This window comes from Hyalella azteca, unplaced genomic scaffold (assembly GCF_000764305.2).
Source record: "Hyalella azteca isolate HAZT.00-mixed unplaced genomic scaffold, Hazt_2.0.2 contig7901, whole genome shotgun sequence".
Taxonomy (NCBI): domain Eukaryota; kingdom Metazoa; phylum Arthropoda; class Malacostraca; order Amphipoda; family Hyalellidae; genus Hyalella; species Hyalella azteca.
In genome coordinates this window covers 1-13,730 of record NW_025938010.1, presented here as the reverse complement: position 1 = coordinate 13,730, position 13,730 = coordinate 1, and the positions used below count along the sequence as shown (strand labels likewise).

The 13,730-nt window shown below is 35.7% G+C and overlaps 1 long non-coding RNA gene across 1 annotated transcript; it reads left to right on the top strand.

Annotated features, from left to right (window-relative positions):
• The first annotated feature begins 12,417 nt into the window (after positions 1-12,417).
• Positions 12,418-13,479, top strand: LOC125178209. Its single transcript, XR_007156825.1, has 3 exons — positions 12,418-12,482; positions 13,120-13,213; positions 13,423-13,479. It is a non-coding gene; the product is annotated as an uncharacterized LOC125178209 (long non-coding RNA).
• The last annotated feature ends 251 nt before the right edge of the window (positions 13,480-13,730 follow it).

The window sequence follows — 13,730 nt, the reverse complement described above, 5'->3', positions numbered from 1 at the left end:
TCCAGTGATACAATTGAATGACCAGTTAGCAGACTCAATTGACTGAGTTCCTCCCTGTCCGTTACCAGAGGCAGTCAAGAAAATCATGTCCCCACGGCAAAGAATATTGGGGCGACTTGGAGTGGTGCGACTGGTACCACGACTTGGTGGGAGAGTACCCCCAGTGTGTGGGACCAGCCTCGAGTCTCCATGTGATGCCGTCACTGCTCAACCTGGACCCACAGCCTCCAATTATATGCTCAGCTGTTCTTGGCCTTACGCCTACATGCCCCATCCCCATGACTGTGCCCATTTATACATTTGCGATAAAAAACCCAATGCCTTTGAGTCTTCATGTCAAGCTGGGTTGTTCTACAGCATGGGCACCATGCGCTGTGACTACCCGGTGCATGGTTGTCCCATGCACTGCCGGACCTCAGAGAGGGCGTTATGAGCTCATGACGCCCTAGTCGTGCGCAAACCAGTCTTGATTTAATTATATCAACTATATTCTATACAAGAAATCTTCAATGAGCTTAGCGTTATAGTACTGAAAATTATTATTTGTTAGCGAAACGAATTTCGAGTTGTGCAATTCGTAACTTAAAGTTCGAAACGCGCTTTATTGAAGTTCACCAAATAGACTGGTTTAAGATAGTCCTTGAGAGCTCAAAACAGAAATGAAAAATATAACTCGGTACTCACTGCAATGAGTGACAGAGAGCGCATTTTCTCATCGACAAAAACGAAGTCACGGACAGACGGACGGACATGACGAGCACAATAGCGCTTTTTCCCGTAAATGAGAAAATACGCTAAAAAGCAAACCTTTAATTTAATTGCATTGGAATATTCATCGATGAGTTTGTAGAAATATCGATTTGATACTGTCAACATTGAAGCAAGAAATTCTTGTCGAATCTATTATAACTAACCATAAAACACAATTTACCTGAACGTGGCCAGAAAAAATGATGTTGCCTCCTGACAAGCGACTATAGACAAGCGTTTTTACATTATTGAAGTTGTTAAATAATGAATTTAAACAGTGTCGGAAAGATAAACAAAAAGCTTGAATAGCTTCAGATAATTTTTTTCAATTCAAAGCAATATTATTTTTTATTCTGAAATAAAAAAAATGCTGATACAAAAATCTTATTCTACTCTTAAATAAAAACATAGTTGAATGAAATGATACCCCAATTGTGGGTATGAACTATTAATTTGGGTTTAATTGTTAGGGTAAGCCCATGGGGTAAGCCGGTCACATGGATTTGGTTAAATGCGCGGGGACTGACGTGACCACGAGCTTAGATCGCAACTCAATTGTTATGGCCGAACCGCGTTTCCGGCTTCTTCGAAAAGTAGGTATCCGCCCAGCATGCTAGCTTGTCAGTTGCCAGTATTCATTCACCAGTTAGGCTTCGTGAATGGCGGAGTGAAATATGAGCCGTGAGGTGGACGTTAATAATTCGTTAGAAATAATCTACTTTTTCTTCTTTGACAAGCAGTTTGCACCCTGTTCCATATTCCCTAATATTAATAACCTCAACAAATAGGCTAATAATAGATACCATACCTCATTTGAATAGTTGCGACTTGCGATCATAGTAACTCGTCTCGTCTGATAGTAGGTAATAATATAGGCCTATTCTTAATCAGAATATGAAATTTCTGATGATGGACTTATTGGACTATTGGACTTGAGATACAGACTACAGAGATAGGTATATTGTGTGCAAACTTGCATTAACCATGATACTTAATAAGTTAGCCTAATAGTCTACATCTACTTACTGTCTACAGTGATCTACTTATTGTCTTATACTATAAGATTCAAAAATGATCTTGAGGAAGGCCCTGCTGCGGGCTGCCCTAGATCTAGAAGGCTCAAGCCAATTGCCAAGGCTGGAGCCTGGAAGTGGATGAGCAATACAAATTTTTCTCCTGAGTCCTATGCTAATGCTACTGTACCTACTGTGTAACTGTGGGCTGTGGCTGTGGAACAGAAGCCTGGATTGGAAGCAGTATTCACAGTTTGAGCCTTAATTTTTCTGCTTGTTTTTGAAATCTCGCAGCTGAGGCAGCTCCAACCGCCAATGTGAAAAATTTTTAGTACAATTGAAATCAGTGTGGAATTCTGTATAGTTAATATATTCTCATGTTAATATATGAAAACGTATCGAAAAATCAACCCTACCACCGCGTTACATCACCTCACCTTCCACTGCAGTGAAATCATATAAACTGAGCTCATTGGAAACTGCCTGCCGCTCTTCCGAAATCGCGCGTGGTTTGAAATCCAATCCCGTGTTGCCAACGCCGAATCAAGTTAACTAGTCGTTTATCTGTAGGCTTTTTTAACTAACTAATACTTTATATAAGTCTAAGTTTAATTGTTGAGTGAAAGGTGCAGGCATAAAACTTCAAAGTGGTTAGGTACTTTATAGAAACTGAGCAAGTTAGCCTATGTATTTTATGCCTTTAAGAAGTTCATTTTTTGCCTCAAATAACAATGTTGGATAGAAAAAGTGGTCTTGGTGGATCGAAATAATATATGAACCTTCAAAATTAGAATTCCATCCTGATTGAAATCTGTCAGCCCAATTGTGCACTTTTGTTGAAAATTAGCCTTAGCCTCTTAGGTAGGAGGTAATTTATCATTTCATCTGACTGATCTGAGTGATCTGATGGAAATCTCGCAGTTCCAGAAATGATGGGAAAGTTCTAGTTGCCGCTGGGGGCCCTGGGGCAGCCCTAAAGGCTAAACTCAGTTTAGGCTAAAGGTAGATGTTTCCCATGCTTGGTTTGAGACTTTCAGGCTTGACATTGTGAATTTGTGAGCCAAGGACGCCCAAGGGCAGGACAGCTCTTGTCATGAAATTGATAAGTGAGTGAAATGACAAGAGCTTTCCCACCCAGTTTTAGCTGCAATATTTCAGTAGGTCTAGAATGAATTTTCACCTTACATCTCTCAGAAGCAAGTGTGCACTGTGCAGAGACAAATAAAACTAGTGTGACACTTGATCTCTGCACACCGTCACACGGCAGCAACCTGTCTAATTTTTTATACCTAAAACTCAAAACTGCATGATTTCAAATTTTTAAAAATTAGTCACGTTGGAAGTTGGAGCGATGAGATTTTAATTATAAGAAGCCAGAAGGATACATTACATTTTGCCATTCTGTAGCGCCAGTAGCGGTGTAGCCTGTAGCTGTAGGTACTGCTCTTGAGTCTTGTGACCAGGATGGATTGATGGAATTCTAAAAATCTTGGTTCATATATTTTTTATCCATCTCTGCCACTTTTTCCATTAAAAAATTTTAGTTGGGATGGAAAGGATAAAATTAAGAGGGATTTAAGTTACACTTGAAGAATCAATAATGGAGATTGCAACACTTTTAAGATTTCAATTAGTCTAAATAGTAATTCATTAGCAATTCATCTCAAAGTAAAACACAACCAATCAACATTTATGAATTGATAACAAATCATACCACCAATAAGAGTTGAACATGATGTACACCTAAACAGCTATTTTTTGAAAGGGTAAAAGCTCATACACATACACACAATGAAAGCAAATGTGCAAGTGCAACTGACTTTTTTGCTGGCTTACAGTTGGCAATTTTGATGCTAGTAGTAACTCACTAGTACGGCATTGTCAACCATAATATTACAGTATATAAGTACAGGTATTAAGCCTTAAGGTAGGTTTCACAAGTGTATTTGAGAACAGATTCTGAAATTGAAGCAACATTTCCATTCTCATATATAAATGGGAATATGGGTCTTCTTTATGGGATTAATAAAATACCTACCAAATCTGTTCATTACCATTCAAAGTGATTCAATTTGGGATGTATGGATGATAATTTTATCATTGTTGGAATTATGCTCATTTTTACTGGCTACAGCTGTAGAATTATATTACAAAAAATATCAATTAAAAATTTTAATTAAGAGTGTTGACTTACCTAAATTACCTTGCTGCTTGTCAATAGAAACTATAATACTGGTTAAGTTTACAATTCCTAGGTGGGATTCAGTTGTCCCATGGCCTATAATAACTTCAATTCAATTGAAGTTATTGTAGTTATTAATGATTGTAATTGAATTCAATAATTACTTCACAATTATTCAATTGTCCAAGAAAGTTGTGTCATACTTTTGCTAAGAAAACAATTTCTTTTGAAGGCCAGCAAAAATGCAACAAGTGCTGTGGCAAGGCAAAGTTAGATAGTTAGTGGCATCCACAATAGAAAGTTCAGTTTTATTTGTACAATAAGTCATTTCTATTGATTAGCATTGAAGGCAGACAACTAGACACTAAGACCAGGGTTGGCAATGATTAAATCAAAATGATTAAATCATGTGATTAAATCACTTGATTTTTTTATAAAAAAATCATGATTTTTTTTATTTTTTGATTTTTTTGATTTTTTCATAAATTTAAATATATTGAGTGGCAGTCTTTAATTTATATTGAGGTATTGTTATTCATGGTTTAGTATAAATGTACTATGAATGACAAATTGGTGTATAAACTTGTTGCCTTTAGTGTGTATTAGGTTCCAATAAATTGAATGTTTTTGGTACAGAGGCATCAAGTGTGCAATACATTGTACGTAGCTAGCAGCTCAGCTAATTCTTATAAGGCTATAAGTAGTCTTTAACTATTTGACTATTTGTTAATATATTGATTACAATATACAATTTAAATGTGTTAGCTAGCTTATACAGGGTGGGGCAGAACTTATTGAACAGTTTGAGGCAAAATAAAAGAGTAATGGAGGTACATAAAGAAGAAAGTTTATTTTCCTCAAGATAAGCATAACATACCATTTAAAATACTTATGTTTTGAAAACAATATCAGGAAGATGGGGTTTGTTAGCTGCATCACACAGTTGGAGTCGTTCTCGGAATTTTCTACAGCACATTCACACATATGGCGAGGTATGGCCATAACCTCTGCTGCAATAATCCGTTCCCTTAGCTGTGGTAGGGTTTGAGGGCGACTTCTGAACACCCTTTCTTTTAGATGTCCCCAAAGAAAGAAATTGCAAATGCTCAAATCAGGTGACCTCGCAGGCCACTGTAAATCGCCCCTTAGAGACACCAGACCTCTGGGAAACCTGCGTTTCAAAACATTGAGTGACATTCGGGCTGTGTGAGTTGTAGCCCCATCCTGCTGGAACCACACGTCTCCCAATGCTTCATTTTCAACAATGTTTTCCCTCATGGGCTGCAAGAAATTTTGCAACATTGCAGCATAGCGATCGGAATTCACTGTTATGGTTACTCCCTCCTCTGAGAACAAATCCAACAGTGTGTTACAGCTAACGGCCCCCATCTTCCAGATATTGTTTTCAAAACATAAGTATTCTAAATGGTATGTTATGCTAACCTCTAGGAAAATAAACTTTCTTCTTTATGTACCTCCAATACTCTTTTATTTTACCTCAAAACAGTTCAATCGGTTCTGCCCCACCCTGTATATTGAAAGGTTGAGATTGTATTGACCATTTAGGCAATTAGAAAGATTTTCCACCCTAATACGAGTATTCTAATTAAAATAATAAATTTCAATCTTTAAATATGTGAATTTAAAATTAGAAACAAAATAATTACAATTATAAGACTATATATATAAAACAATTATTTAATGCAGTGAATGGATATAAAATATTTGAATTGTGCACATGTTTATTTCAAACAGTGTTAGCTTTTCTCATAACTTAAGTCTCGTTTCGAGTCGTATGAGGTTTGTTTGTTTATCGTTCAGTTTATGTTTAGTATCAGTTTATTGGTCTGAATAAAATGGGAACAGTGCAGTCAGTCACTCAGTCACTACTAGTCGATGTGTATAGAGGGTAGACTCTGGTAGATTTATAGGACATAAAACTAGTAGATCTATTGAAGTATTGATAGTGCTGTGCACTGTGCTATCAGCTACCTATCTGTTATGTGACTCTTCAATGTTTAGGAGATCTGCATTTCTGAAGTGTTTTTGTATGTTGAAGCCAGTTAAATGGTCAATATTTAGCTCATTACCTTGCTCCATACAAACTTTACAAAGCTAATGAATAGACTTATCAATAATTGTTTACCCAAAAATCCCTAAGTGGTGAACACTACCTTGGCCTGTTGGCCATTATTGAAGTAAAAAATCAAATAAATAAAAAAAATCATTGATTTTTGATTTTTTGATTTTTTAAAAAAAATCAAAAAAATCGCCAACCCTGACTAAGACTGTTGTAACAATGTTAGAGCTGCATTGAATGCATTGATGCTGATGGTAGAATGTAGAATCTTCTCTCTTCCGAATCTTGTACAATGTTTGGATGGTAAATTTGCTAATCTTAACTCAGTTTTGCAACTGTCAGTACAAATTACTTCTCTTGGAGATGATTCATCTATTTGAAATTTTGTTGGACATAGAATTAGGTCAATGCTTCAATTTTAAAGTAGAAAATTTTGAACTAGAACAATCCTATTTTATATACATGGCTCAGAATTGATATTTCCACATTCCTGCTTATATAGACCTTACAATTTTGTTCCAGGTTGATTCTGTCACTCGCCCATTAAAATTTCAACTGAAATATTTTCCTGATGATTTTGTAATTTTGCAGCTAAATCATGCAATTTATTTAATATTTAGGAAAATATTCCATGCAGGCTGGAATTCTAAGAACTGGTGTACATTCAAGGTAAATTCAGTCAAGTCTCTTGGTTCTCAAAAATCTCAGGAGTTATATAATTCCAGTTCCAAGTTATTTAATGCAGTATGGAATGTACATTTGTTCATATCATCTTGCATGAAGCTTTCCTCCCTCATATCATTCTGCCCTCAATGAACACCTGCGTCGAGTGCTCCTGCTTTCCCATTTAATAGTAGGTCTCCATATGTGCTACTGTCATACATGGTACCTCAGTAATCTGGAGTGTATCCTTCTTTTCTATTTCATGCTTCCACACCTTGATCTATTTTGTCTATCATTCTTCATCCATTTGTTGCAGGCATTCACTGGTATCATGGTATTTTTTGGGGTTATTTATTAATGGCTCCCATCTGGCTTCTAATATTACAGTACCAGACTTTTCTTCTCTCTAATTCTCTCCCTTCCTCTTAAGCCACTTACAATATCAGACCCAGGCGCTGTTACTACTGCCAACAAACCTAGGTACTATTTTTGCAGTCATTCATTCCCTTTTCTCTCATGAATAGTGTCATCTCACTTATCTCTCTCATCCAGCATTGGTTTTAATATTTCAAGACATATCATTCCTATGCATCATGCTTCATCATTAGGTGTCTCACTGTTGACTCACATGTGCAATAATGTATGACATGTATATCATGACTATGTATCTTGGAATTAATGTCTATTTCACATCATGCTTTCAAGTCTTAATTTAGATTCCAATTCTTGAACCCATTCTTCTCTCCCTGGACAAACATTTTACCATATTTGCATTGTCTGCATTCCAGTTTCTGTGGGTTCTTCTAGTGTCTATCATTTCACTTTATTTGAATAGGTATCACATCTTCAGTAATCTAGCACTGATCCATGCAATTGCATATAGTCTATACTTAACACTAGTACTTAAAGCCCTCTCACAGTTTCCTATACCTTGTATCAACTTCTTGCTCCCACTGCAATGACAAGTGCACTGAACTACTGGATTGCCTTGTCAAAAATATTAGCATTTATTCTAACTAATATTTCCTAACAATTGTCACATACAACTGGATCCTTAGCTGTTCCATTTACATCTAGTATGTGGCTTTTGTTGTGCTGAAATGTGTATTGCTGTTCTTCCATTTATTTTTGTGCAATAATACCCAAATTAAAGAAAGATAAGAGTTGTAACTTCCTGTAAATCAGTAACTTTCCCAGGCTAGGTTGTAGCAGACCAATTGTCATTTGTCATTGGGTAATGAAAGTCAGAATAGACTCCACATTAAATGGAAGAAAATATCGCTAATCCTAGGAAAGTAAAGAAATGAATATTGAACACTTGACAGTAAACTTTTGACTTTCCCTTGATATCATTTTATTTCTCACCTAATTTCTGAAGCCCATGAAACACACATTGGCTGAGGAAATATATTCACACCTGTTGCCAGCAACCACAGGAAGCACAAGATATTTGTTTGAAATTTCTATTGGTTATAACTAGAGAAAACCATCCAAATAAGTGTAGAATTAATTACATATATTCTTAGAATTACAACTTTATTGGTCAACTTAGCAATTGTGATCATGAACTAAAATTTGTGAGCAAATCCTTAGTTATATGAATAATAACCCAATGAGCTAAGCGTTATAGTACTGAACACTATTATTTGTTAGCGAAACGAATTTCGAGTTATGCAATTCATAACTTAAAGTTCAAAACGCGCTTTATTGAAGTTCACCAAATAGACTGGTTGAAGATAGTCTTTGAGAGCACAAAACAGAAATGAAAAATATAACTCGGTACTCACTGCAATGAGTGACAGAGGGTGCATTTTCTCATTGACAAAAACAAAGTCACGGACAGATGGACGGACATGATGAGTACAATACCTAGCGCTTTGCCCGTAAATGAGAAAATACACTAAAAAGCAAACCTTGAATTTTATTGCATTGGGATATTCATTGATGAGTTCGTATATAGAAATGTCGATTTGATACTGTCAACATTGAAGCAAGAAATTCTTGTTGAATCTATTAAAACTCACCACAAAACACAATTTACCTGAACGTGGCCAGAAAAAAATGATGTTGCCTCCTGACAAGCGACTATAGACAAGCGTTTTTACATTATTAAAGTTGATAAATAATGAATTTAAACAGTGTCGGAACAATAAACAAAAATCTTGAATACCGTAGCTTCAGATAATTATTCAATTCAAAGCAATATTATTTTTTATTCTGAAATAAAAAAATACTGATACAAAAATCTTATTCTACTCTGAAATAAAAACGTAGTTAGTTGAATGAAATGATGCCCCAATTGTGGGTATGAACTATTAATTTAGGTTTAATTGTTAGGGTATGCTGGTCACATGGATTTGGTTAAATGTGCGGGGACTGACGTGACCATGAGCTTAGATCACAACTCAATTGTTATGGCCGAACCTTGTATCAACCTATTAAATGGAAGAAAATATCGCTAATCCTAGGAAAGTAGAGAAATGAATATTTAACACTTGGCAGTAAAATTTTGACTTTCCATCAATATCATTTTATTTATCACCTAATTTCTGAAGCCCATGAAACACACATTGGCCGAGGAAATATATTCACACCTGTTGCCAGCAACCACAGGAAGCACAAGATATTTGTTTGAATCTTCTATTGGTTATAACTAGAGAAAACCATCCAAATAAGTGTAGAATTAATTACATATATTCTTAGAATTACAACTTTATTGGTCAACTTAGCACTTGTGATCATGAACTAAAATTTGTGAGCAAATCCTTAGTTATATAAATAATAACCTGCAAAAAGTTGGAAATTTAGTTTTTCTGATTGATAAGTTTTTTCCTTGAATACTACATAGTCACAAACTTGAGAAACAAACCATGTCAATTTGAGTTAGAATAAAAATCACCCATCAAAAAATTGTCAATACAGTACTAGGCCCTCCAACTTGTTCTATAGTAATTTAGGACCTATTGTAATTCTATGAAAAAATTTTGATTATCATTATCTCTTTCATGTCAAAATCAATTTAAGGAGTTTTCTGATTCTGTCTTGATTTCTGGGTGCTGTTTTAAATTTTTTTGTCATTATTGCAAGAGGAATAAACTAAACCATTTTTTAGTACAAATTTTATGCCAGCAGTGTCTAAACTTTGTTTACCATTAATTAACTTTGGTATTAATTTATCATGTTAATTCAACATGTGTTTTTCATAATTTTGCATAATTGAGGTTCCTAACTCAAAACTACTAGCTGTACAGGCCTGACAGTTTTTGAGTATATACACTATTAGTACTCATGAGGTTTGCTACAAATTTCACAAGGACAAGTGCAATTCTTCTAAAGATGTGGGGAAATACTGAGAAATAATTTCTTTGAGTACAAGATTGTATTCTACTTTTAATTGATCATGGGTGATGTTATCCTACTAATAACCTTTGTATGTCATTATAAGGATAATTTTTTTGTCTTCAATATAAGATTGTGCCCTTCAATATAATTATATATTTCTTGACATTGTACTCAGATTTTAGTGGTAAAAATGAGATTACCTATATCTGTGGAACTTGAATTGGGTAATTTACCAAGACATACAATTGCTTCATAGATAAATTCTGATATGACTTTAAGTAAAATGAGAACTTGAAGTCTATTTAAATGAAATGAAGCTTGCATAATTGTCTTCAATGCCTTCTAAAACAGTTCATATTATATTTTATGACATCATAAATTTAATATAACTCTTTATTACCTACCTGTAAATTGTCAACTAATACAAACCAAGAAGCAGATGTGCCTGATATCTCCTACTGTTACTTGAGTTAAAGTGAGATTTGTGGAGTGCAGGAGGTTGTGAGGGCGAGTGTGATCAGGAAGCCCCTTGGTCCTGGCAACTTGGCCTATGATGCTTACAATAATTCCTTGTTTAAATCCAAGATTATTACTGTCAAGTTATCATGATACTTGCTGTGGCTCAGTTCATGATCAGAAATGTTCTGTATTCTTTGTTAACATAGAGCAATTTTCTTTATTCTATTTATTAATGAGAAGTTTATCGCAATCTGCTATGCATTAGTCAAAGTTTATGTGTTGGAAGCCATGCACCACGAATATATAGGGGCTGATGGTATGCATGTCCACAACACTGTGAATGTGGAGGTGTATATAACTGTTGTGTGGAGGTGTAATATAGACCCAAAAATTTGTTCTCAGTTGTAGAATAATGCGGTGTGTTTGGGAGGAGTGAGTTGAATTGAAAATTGTAATTTTGTTTTAGATTGTGCATTTATACAGTAACTTTTAAAAATACTATTGAGTTTTTTCCTAGTTGAAACTAGAGTCAAATGAGAGTTTAGTGTTATAGGTAAAATGTGAGGTTGAACATGCAATTATTCAAATAGCATTCATTGGTATTTATATTCTCATTGACAGTATTTGGGATACTGTACTAGTCTTTTTTAATTCCAATTATTGTAGATTTTGAATGATGAAGGGGAAGAAAAATATGTTGAGTCCATTTGTAGAAATACAAGATTCCTAAATGATTTGATGCCCTGGGCCTATAGTTTCAAAAAAGTTAAAAGATTATCTTTGAATTATCTTTATTTATCTTTGTTATTTATCTTTATTATTTATCTTTATTCAATAACATCAGAAAATAGCTTATTTCACTGAATAATATATTTCTTTTGCTTGTGCTCACCAAACTCTCATTTCAGGCTGAAGAAGCATATGCTTTTTTGTGATTCACAATCAATTACTGATTAAATATATCAAGGCTATATAGGTATAATTCTACAAGTATCAGATTTTTAAGATAGCTCTGGGTGTTGTTCTGATATTTAGCTGAAAACTTCTCTGCATCAAGTCTCCTTCACAGCCCGCACTAACAATGGCAAGAGTAAGTTTGCTAAATCTTAACCACATTTCATTGTGATGAGAATCATTTTTCCTTTACTATGTCCTGTGTGCCAGAATATTAGTAGTATAAGAAGTAACATGACTGGAAGCCATAGGTTCATTCAGTAACAGAATGGACAAGGCATTAGGAAGATGACTGATCTGGCCACCTTTAATGTTGGTCTTGTGTCATGGCTACATTTGGTGAAAGCCAGCAAATTTCCTTGTCGTAGGCAAGGATTCTGTTGATATTTATTGTATAATGTACTTCTTAATTTTGGTAAATAACTTCTTAACAATATAAATAATTATCCCCTTGCTGTTTTTTATATTTGCAATTCGGCACATATGTATCTCATTTATCATTATTGTTTTTCCTACATAACTGGTTGCATTATTGATCAATGAGCTACCACTTCTTTCTCAATACATCAGAATATCAGTTTAGGACTGTTAAATGGAATGTAATGCTACATAGATGATTCTTCCCTGCTCTCTTCTCTTGTTGTACTATCTACTTTACTTGGTGGCTTTTGAGATCATTCTCAAGCTTGGTTCTGCATTCTCGACTCTGCTCGAGATGTTGGGTATAGCAGCATATGGCACATTGAATTATTAAGCCAACTAATGAATTCTTCTTAACGTTGCTAGGGTTCATGGATTTTATTAGGCACTTAACTGCATCTACCCAGCTTACTTAACACCTGTACCAATTTTCAACAGAGTCTTGTGGCACTGAACATTGAGCTCGGGCACACTGCCCGGGTGCTGCAGCATGTAACTGAAGAGGGCTTCACCCACGAGTGGAGTGTGTGGGTCAGGGGAGAGAATGATCGCAGCCTCGCTGATGTTGTAGAGAAGGTTGTCTTCACGCTGCATGACAGCTTCAAGAGGCCCAAGAGAAGTGAGTTCTTGTCTTTCATCATTTGCAATGCATTTTATTTCCCTGCTGTATAAACCTGTGCCAATAGTGCCATTTGGAAGAGATTCATTGTTGTTTGTAATAAAATTCATACATGAGCTGTAAGGACACAGCTGAGTCCACTTGTGAAGATGCAGATTCTTTTTCATCTTTGCGGAACCATTTGTTCCTAGCAAAAGATCAAGTTCACTAGAAATGGAAAGTAAGAATTGTACCTTCTTCTGTGTATCCACTTGACATTTTGATCAAAAATTACATTTTAAAATATCTTACAATTTCGCCAATTGAAAAGTTAATAACATCAGATGGTGCAATTTGTTCGGCATTGAGCATGTTTGGGGTGTAAAAACTTCACATAATATATAAATAACATCCACCATTTAGAAGTTTCTGTGCAATACTGTTATGAGAATTTAGCCATGGACCATTTATCAGTCTTTATAACTTCTCAGTATCTGTGGATCCAGCTATGCACTTTGATCCAATTTCATAGCCGGCAGTGTTTAAAATAGTTTTCTGAAACCAACAGCTTCTGTCTTGATACCTTCAATTGCATTATCCGTTTCTTGTTCACTTGCCGTGTGCATGCTGTCTAATTGTATTTTATTTGCCCTTCCAGTCCTCAAGACGCCTCCTTTCATGATCACTGAGAAGGGGTACGGAGGATTCTTTTTACCTGTTGAAGTTTTCCTGCAGAACAACAAACAAATGAGGTACTTTGATTAAGTCCAGTCGAAAATTTATTAAATACTCATTTCATACCAACCTTCTACCTAATAGATATCTTACCAAATGATCAATAGGTAGAAGTAAGCAGGGTGTCATAGTTGCCTGTGTGTAAAACGTGCTTATATTATGAGTATTGCTTGTGTTACCTGAATAATGTTTGTTGGCGCCTTTAAAGCATGCCTCCAATGTGCAGGTTTGAGTATGACCTGTCCCTGCAAGACCTCCATGCACCGCCAATTACCCTCACCCGATGCGAACGCCTCACGTTCTACAACCCCCAAGAGGAGCTAAAGAGGAAGCTCCTGGCAGCAGGAGGCGTAAGCCTCACTCCCTACGCTAGAGTAGCGCCTCTAATTGCCCCTGGTGCAGCGTCCAGACAACGAGCGGCGGTGAGTGGTCATGGTGGTGCAGGTGATTGTAGGGTGCAGGTGATTGTAGGGTGCAGGTGATTGTAGGTTGCAGGTGATTGTAGGGTGCAGGTGATTGTAGGGTGCAGGTGAT